The 9,340-nt window shown below is 34.5% G+C and overlaps 1 non-coding gene across 1 annotated transcript; it reads right to left on the bottom strand.

Moving 5' to 3' along the window:
* Positions 1–4,296: 4,296 nt before the first annotated feature.
* On the bottom strand, positions 4,297–4,402 carry LOC122100185. The gene has a single exon (XR_006146124.1). It is a non-coding gene; the product is annotated as a U6 spliceosomal RNA (small nuclear RNA).
* Positions 4,403–9,340: the final 4,938 nt, after the last annotated feature.

The following is a 9,340-nucleotide window of genomic DNA, read 5'->3' as shown; positions in this document are numbered from 1 at the left end:
ACTTAGATATATTCGTATGTAAGGCCAATGTTGTCCCCTGTATCCTCATGTTGTACATTACAACTCTATACCTGGTCATAATGTATATCTAGTATCTTATGCATTGTGAACTAAATGCCCCAGAAGTTCCACTTTGCTTTACTTTTTTAAAAATAATTCTGTCTTACTATTTGAGGATGGGGTGTGTGTGTGTGTGTGTGTGTGTGTGTGTGTGTGTGTGTGTTTACAAAGATCAGAACATGACATTTTTCTTCATTTCGAATACATCTTTCAGGTCATTGTAAGTTGTGGCTAATGGGAGAAGTCTCTTGTTATTTTAAAGATGAAACAAAAAGATATTTGTGCATGTACCACAGTTGTTTATTAGTATATTTGAACACTGAACTTTGATTTATAGCTTGGCTGTTGATGTGAATAATGTGAATAACAATGAACTACAGATATATTTTTGAGTTACCCAGAGAGAAATAATCACATGATTGGTGGTTCAGATGATATTTCAATTGTGATTTCTTTAGAAAACTGCATACTACTTTCTACAAGGAGAATACTAACCTGTATTTTGACCAAGAGTGTAGAAAATTTCCTTTTCTTCACACTCTCACAAACATTATTACCTTTTACTTAAAAGGTAATAAAGGCCAAGGTTTTACTATCTTCAGTACCCCAGACTGTCTTAAGACTGAAATCCAACCTCCTAAATGCTTGGAATTACAAACCTTTACCACCACACCTGGCTCCTTTGATTTTTTTTGATAAGAGTTATAATAGTTATAAAGTAGTATCATAGTAATTTTGAATTACATTTCTCTAATGATTTCTGCTCACAAAGCATTAAGCCAGCACAGAAGTTGTATTAAACACAACTGGTAAACCCACTGGTGATATAGGGGTTTATGGAAAACATGTCTATTCAAACTTTTGTCCATTTTAAATCAAGTTTCTTGTTAATCTCATCTTTAATCTCTGTATACAAAAATAATTAATTCAAGGTAGTAAAAAAGAAAAAATTAAGCAACTCCTAACATTTTCCAATTTTCAATAACATGATATTGCTTAAATCATTTTCTGTTTATAATTGAGACTATATAACAATTTAGTTAGACTTGTTACATAGCTATATGTATTTTATTTATTTTACATTGATTGCTCTTTCCAAAGCCTGCATGTCTAATTTTGGTTTATTTCAGTCTTAAGTAGTTCAGATTTCAATCTGAAGAATAAATGGAAGTAAGCAAAAAAAAAAAAAAATACAGTTCTTCTTATCTGATAATGCCTCTACAAGAATGAGAAAGAGTTCACCATTCTAAGAACCCTTAATTCTTAAGATAAAATTTGTTATAATGCTAATGTTATTACCATTTCAGTGTTGGGAAAAATTGTAATAAAGGAAGTAAGTGCATGGCCCAAGACACACAGTGTTGAAGGAGATGAGTCAAATTTTCCAGAAGTCTTTCAGCAATACACAAAAGGTAGATAAATTCTCTCCATTCTCTGATACTCTCAATTCAATATTCATATTGTCCAAGGAATAATAGCTTAGCAATTATTGCGAATGGTGATTGTTTTCTGTTACATTTTCTCTTCAACACAGACTGTGTTGGTGACATTGGGTTATCATGCACAGAGCTGAGCTTATAAATTATGGTTCAAAGACATGCAAATTTTTTTCTGTCCCATAGTTCCAGTATCGGTTTTAAAAAGTTCTAAATACTTTAAATATCATCACTTACTGTATTTTAAGAATTCAAGAATGAAAAAATTCACATATAATCAATCCAAAATGCTTTAAAACTAGGAGATGATAAAACAGGCCCCTGTGAAGTAAATTTTCTTCTACTTTTAAAATTATTCTGAAAGCCATTTGCTGGTTTGTTACACCTGTAATCCTAACTACTTGGGATACCTACTCAGGAGACTGAGATCTGTGGAAGCCAATCAGGGCAAAATAAATTCATGAGATTATTTTTCAAAAATTTTAATGAACCAGCAAAGGGCCAGGAATGGAGATGTAGCTCATATAGTAGCTCACCAATCTAGAGAGAAAGATGTAGCGAGACCTTGAAGCCCTGATTTCAAACTCTGAGCATGCCAACATGCAGGAATGCACACACACTCACTTTTTCAAAATATCTTCATATCAGTATTTTGCATTAATTTCTTTGTTAACGATATTATATGGGTAAAATAGGCAAAATAAACTTCCATCTCAAAACATTTTTATACATTTTTGTTGTAAAAATACTGTACAGAGGGGTTATAGTTACATGATCAAAGTAATAAGTACATTTCCTATCAAGCATTGTTACCTCCTCCTTTGTTTTCCCCCCACCATTGCTTCCCTTCCACCTCCACAAGTACACTCCTCACACTCACAAGCCCCACCCAATGTCCCCAGCCTAAATTATAAAGTTCGTTTTTCAAAATAATGTCTTGTGCATCTATTGTTATACAATGGGTCAAACTGTATTCCTATTTAAGCATGTTGTTTTTTCCATTTCCCTCCCCAAATTAGAGAAGTGTATATACAAGATGCAGATGCACCAACATCAAATAAATTGAAAACGGGGGTTATACTGTTGGGGAGGAACATATAAAAAAATCACATCGTACATTATAAATATGTGAGAAACAACAGCAAAAAAGAAAAACCACTTCTGTCTCTATCTTGGGGGTCATTTAGCTTAACATCAACTTATCTATCAGATACACATAGCTTTTTCAACTTTTCTGCTTATCCCAGACATATACTAGTTATTGCAAATAAGGGACACCATGGGACCTATGTTTCTTTGGACTTGGCTTACATCAGTTAATATAATTTTTTTCCAAGTCTTTCCATTTCCTAACAAATTGGGCAATGTCATTCTTTCTGACGGAGGCATAGAATTAATATATATACATATATATATGTATATATATGTAATATGTGTGTGTGTGTGTGTGTGTGTGTGTGTGTACACATATACACACAGAACATTTTCCTTTTTTGTTTTTTAGAGCAACTTAGTTTTCCACCTTCATCATTTTTTCAAACGTTTTTCTTGTGATTAAGTGGTTACATAATTTCCCAAATTTCACAATATTGTGGGATAGTGATGCTTAGTTAAAGTCACAAACACATTCTAACTTTGATGGAGCAAATTGTCTATCATGGTCTACAACATTTATGAGTTCTCTGAGCTTTGAAATAGAGTTATTTCTTCCATATGTATACTTCTTTTGTTTTGAAATATGTAAATTTCTTTTGTTTTGCAGAGCATCAGCTGTTCCCTCTTTCCCACTTGTTCCCTCCTTCCCTTCAGTGACATTGAGTTGCTTATTTCATTTTGGTCAATGTCCATTGCAGCTGATGGATCCAGCTGTTGTATGTTTTTCCCTGATTCCCTCTAGTTCTGTGTCATCTTCCTGGTTTCACTTCAGTGTGCACATTTGATCAGCAGAATGGGGTTATTTAGTAGTGATTCAATCAGATGAGTGGAAGTCCTTGGTTTCTTAAGTGTTGTTAATTTTGTCATATTACCTTACATTTTGGATTTAAAATCCACTTATCACGGAGACCATGTGCTGTTTGTCTCTTTGCTTTTGGCTTACCTCACTCAACATGATTTCTTGTAGGTTGATTGATTTCCCTGCTAATGCCATTATTTTGTCCTTTCTAATGACTGGAAAATATTCCGTTGTGTATAGTTACCACAGTTTTTGGATCCATTCATCTCTGGTGGGATATATGGGTTGTTTTCATGTCCTAGCTACTGTGAACAGTGCTGCGATAAACATGGAGGTGCATGTGTCCTTGAATATTGGTACCTGTTGTTCAGGATAGATGCCTAGAAGTGGTATGAGTGGGCCATAAGGAGCGTCAATATTTAGCTTTCTGAGGACTCACCAGACTGCTTTCCAAAGTGGTTGTGTAAGTGTACATTCACACACACACACACACACACACACACACACATACACACACACACACACACACACACACACACACACACACACACAATGTTTTCTTGATCCATTCTTCTACTGAGGGGCATCGGGGTTGGTTCCATATCTTAGCTATGGCAAATAATGCTACAATAAGCATTGCTGTGGTGGTTGTGTTAGTATGGACTTGTTTGTGATCATTTGGATGAATGCCCAAAAGTGGGATTTCTGTGTAATAGGGGAGCTCTATGTGGAGTCTTTTGAGGAACCTCCAAACTGCTTTCCAAAGTGGATGAACAAGTGTACACTCACACCAAGAATGCAATAGGCTTCCCTTCTGGCCACATCCCTTCCAGCATCTGTTGTTTTAAAAATATGGAACGATTCACTAAGTTGCATGTCATCCTTGTGCAGGGACCATGCTAATCTTCTCTGTATGTTCCAATTTTAGTGTATGTGCAGCCAAATTGAGCACAGAACATTTTTTTATATGTAAAGTGTAATTGATTTTCTTAAACTAGACAATTCAACACAAATAAGTTAAAAAGAATTGTGAAATTTTAGAACCATGTATTCCTTACATAAGCACACATTTAAGAATAAAGTCAAGATTGACATGCCAAAAACAAAATAATTCCAGATATTTGTTGTTCATGAGATGTGTAGGAAGAAGAATTCAATTATTCTACACAAGGCACCTGTCATAATGATCATTGCAGCAAATGTTAAGGTTTGTTAAAAGTTTTAATGTTTTAAATATGTTTCATTTTGGGATTTGCTTGTATATGGCAAAATCAAGACTGTTTGCAGGTCATAAAATTTTTCGATAAAGTATATAATTTTTCTGGTAGCATGTACTAGTAAGTATGTACATTTCATAGTTTATAGAAACTTTACTAACAATAAGTTGCAAAGACTGTGTAAAGAAGCAGAGTGAAGAGGTAAAATTTTAAGTACACAGTTTCTGTTAAAACTTTAGGGCTCCCTTACGTTATATGTTTGTGATGAACAAATAATGATTTAAGCCACATACAAATGGTGAGATGAACTATAAATAGTAATCTTAGTGGGTAAATTTAAAAGCTACTCATAGCTTTATCCAGATTTAAATGTATAAGAATATGAGAAAATAGTAAAATCAACTGTGTACACTTCAAATACTGAAAACCCTGGTAATTGTTTTCTTTTTTATTTTAGTAATCATTAATATTTAATTATTGTTTTCTTTATTTATGGCATTTTTTCCTTGTTGTAATATAATACAAATTTTTGTGAGTAGTGATTAAGAGGTACTTTGAGAATATTATTGGGATGGCCATACCATATTTCATAGGTGCATGTGAATGTACAAAGAGCAAAACTAAAAACAAAATACTGATTAAAAATTTTATCAAGTAGAGTCTGAATCAGGAGTGTTGATAAATGTCCACACCTAAATCTTAACCCTAAGCTGAAGTAGTGTTATTACAGAATTGAGGCTACAAAATTGTTTTGTTATGTTATGTTTTGGTTTTTTTTTTGCTTTGGTTTTGTTGGTTGTGGGGCTTGAACTCTGGGTCTTGGGTACTGTCCCTCAGCTCTTCAGCTCAAGGCTAGCGCTATCACTTGATCCACAACACCACTTTCACATTTTTCTGCTTATGTCGTGCTGAGGCATGAAATCCAGGACCTCATGCATGCAAGGCAAGCGCTCTACCACTGAGCCACCATCACAGCACCTGAGAAACTGTGATTTAAAAAATCATCTGAACAATATTTGCTTTCTGCTTTGGGTTATATAATGAAATATGTGAACACATTTTTATATTTTCTTGAATTGTCATACTTCTAAATTTATACTAACTGCAGCCAATTTATCCTTTTCAAAGTCAAGAAATATTTCTGAGAGTTTGCTTCTGTGAAGAATGTTTTTGCATTTATAATTTCTTTTGAGTCATTTTTATTTTTTATCAAAATCATTTTATATTTTATGTTGATGAGTTATCATGCATCAAATACCTTCAAATGTATATGTAGACTCTCAAGATAGCAATATGAATATTCTCATAAACCTCTTGTTTATCTGTTACGCACTATAAGTATTATGATATTTTTCTCTCTCTTTCACTCTTTCTCATTTCCGCTCTTTCTCTTTCATGCTCCTTGTCTGCTACTTAGAATTTCTGCTGGTCTACTATTATCCTTCAGGGTCCACTGGTTTTGTGGGAACATGATAAGGACCATCAGTTACCCTTGCATTCTTTAAGAGTTATAACAGTGACGTGAAATTATTCTTTGCCATTCTAAATGGCAAAACAACAGACCTAGGAATACCTTTTCACTTTTAGTACTATTATAAATTTTATCTCATACGAATCATTGAGACTGATAAGATACTTTTACCCTGGGTCCTAACAATTCTTTTTCTTTTATTATCAGTAAGTAACAAAAACAACGCTATCCTATGGAAAGTAGGCTGAAGTTGTTCACAGGGATGAAAAACAAGGTAATGGGGGAAGTGAGTACAAAGGATACACCTCATATAGCACAGATACTTAGAGCAGTTTATCATGTACACTTTGTGATAAGGACAATGCGCTGGGAATTCTAGATTAAATCAATGAACACCTGATATATATGAACATATATTTATGTTTGTATATTTATTTATATATGCATATATGTGTATATCGGCCCATATATGTAAACATGAATGTTACTATACACACAAATACACACATACGTACACACATGTACACATGCACAAATGGAAAAAGACACATATATAGCAAACATAAATTTTACTAGTTGTTCAATATGCCTTAGACAGACTGCTCGGAAATAAATGTGTTGAAGATGTATTTGTCTCTAAGAGTTCTTTTACCACTCCTCTTATCTCTTCCAACTTGTAGGTTTAGAGATATTCGACTTGAAAAATGCAGTACAAGTGATAGCAAGTCACTCAGAAATCTCAATAAGTATAGGTCATATGATGTCTCCCTGCTCACCATGGAATCCTTGCTCTTGTAGACACTCTCAACAGCCAAATTAGTAGGACAATATCCTTGTTAAGAATAAAGTTATAAGGCTTTAAATGGCATCCTTCCTTGGGCTCTTTTCCAACAGCCAGCATCAATTCTTAAGCAGATGAGTGACTCCTCAGAAGACTGGAGCGCAGGTCAAAATTTAACCAAACCATATGAAATGTCTAAAGTGAGAAATGCTGACTGAGGTTGTGCCGATGTCCTGGCAACGAAAATAAGAAAAAAGAAAGTTTTTTATGTATTAAAATTTGAGAATAATTTGTAACCTGTCAATAAATGTGTAGAACACAATTATACCAGCTCACAAAAGATGATGTGCATTTCATTTATGTGCTTTTGGACTTGGAAAGTGTTTTTAAGTGTGTCTACACAAGTATCATCAGCATGAAACAAGCCAGCATTTCTTCATTTAAGACACAAGGAAAGTATACAGGTTGACCCATTGGAACAATGAGATTTGCAAGATAATATTAGAGGGGGATGTACGGAGGTGTTGGGGATGTGTGAAGGTAAGGAATAGTAGGGGAAAAACAAAGGAGGTTGTAACAATGCTCAATAAAAATGTACTCATTACTTTACTTATGTAACTGTAACCTCTGTGTACAGTATCTTTACAATAAAATATATATTAAAAACGCACAAGGAAAACTTACTTATAGCAAGTTGTATTTGTCACTCAATATAAGTAAGGTATTGGTTTTAGGAGCACAGGCATATTAAAAGTTTGCAAGCTCAAATTCTCTACATAAACACCGTTTTTATTATTTTCATTAGAATCTGCCCACAACCTAGTGCAGTGTAATTTCTGTAAAAAATTTTACTACATTTTATGTTTGTAATGGAAAATAAAATATTTTCACTATCAACACATACAAATTTATTTTAGATAATTTTTGTCTGCATTTTGTGGATGGAATTGCGAGAGCTAATTTGAAAAGCACAAATTTAATCACCAAGAGCTGTCCTCAAGATGTAACAAAGATCTAATACAGCATCATTGAATGGTATGGGACTCTAAGGAGAAGTACTTGAATTGAAACATTATCAGAAAGTGTAAGCACGCAAAGACTATTTAGAAATGCAGCTGCTAGATTTCTCATGGAGAGCTTTTATAACATTTTGTGAAACACAGGTCAGAACCTCATGGAAGTGTAGACAATTTTCCTTCACCTTTCTGTCAATCTTGGTCATGATCAATCATAATATAGCTAATCTAGAATAATCTATAATAAGAAAATGCTTATGAGAAGTGGGGGAAGACGGTGGAGAAGAAGCTGGAGGCTAAACAATCTCTCGCATAGAAAGCTATTTTAGTGTTCCAGTGAACAGTACTAGGCTAGAGTATCACACCCAGTGTGCCATCACAGTACAGAGTTTGGCTAGAGAGGGAAAATCCAGGGAAGGAGACAGATCTGAGCAGTTGCTGTGGCCATGGCTGAGGCAGCTTTGGTGGTGGCCATAGCCAACCCGCCATACCTACAACAGAGAGGTTCCAGGACAAAGGCAGCAGACACATTGGATGAGCAGATTCAACTCAACAACAGCAACAACTGAAAAGGAGCAAATGAATTAAACCATCTTAACAGGCCCATATTAAGCATTGAAATAGAAAAAGCAATAAGAGACCTCATGTCTAAGAAAAGCCCAGGACCACATGGATTTACAGCAGAATTCTACAAGGCTTTCAAAGCAGAGCTCATACAAATACTCCTCCAACTCTTCAATGAAATTGAAAGAGAAATCTCAGGACCAAACTAATTCTATGAAGCCATCAAAACCCTCATCCCAAAACCATGCAGGAACTCATCAAAGAAAGAGAATTATACACCCATTACTTTGATGAACATTGATGCCAAACTTCTCAACAAAATTTTGGCCAAACAATTCAACAATTCATCCAAAACATTACATACAATGATAAAACAGGATTCAGTTCAGGGATCCAAAGATGGTTCAATATACACAAATCAATTAAATAACACCACTTTATGATGAAGTTTCTGGATAAACTAGGAATCCAGGGAACATTCCTCAATAAAATAAAGGCTGTATATGACAAACCTGCTGCCAGCATTATACTTAATTGTCAAAAAGTAAAGACATTTCCTCATAACTCAGGAACGAGACAAGGATGTCCACTCTCTCCACTTCTCTTCAATTTACTATTAGCATGCCTAGCTACAGCAATAAGAAAAGATGAAAAGCGAAAAGGGATCCAAACAGGGAAAGATGAAGTAAGACACTCCCTCTTTGCAGATGACATGATCTTGTATTTAAAGAATCCCATGGATTCCACTCCCCAATTACTCATGCTGATTCACAACTATGGCAATGTATCAGGGTATAAAATTAACCCTCAAAAATCAGTGGCTTTTCTGTATGCCAACAAT

The sequence above is a fragment of the Dipodomys spectabilis genome, unplaced genomic scaffold, assembly GCF_019054845.1.
Source record: "Dipodomys spectabilis isolate Male_0828 unplaced genomic scaffold, ASM1905484v1 ptg000567l, whole genome shotgun sequence".
Classification (NCBI taxonomy): domain Eukaryota; kingdom Metazoa; phylum Chordata; class Mammalia; order Rodentia; family Heteromyidae; genus Dipodomys; species Dipodomys spectabilis.
Note: the sequence above shows the minus strand (reverse complement) of the source record. Positions and strands in the feature narration are given on the sequence as shown.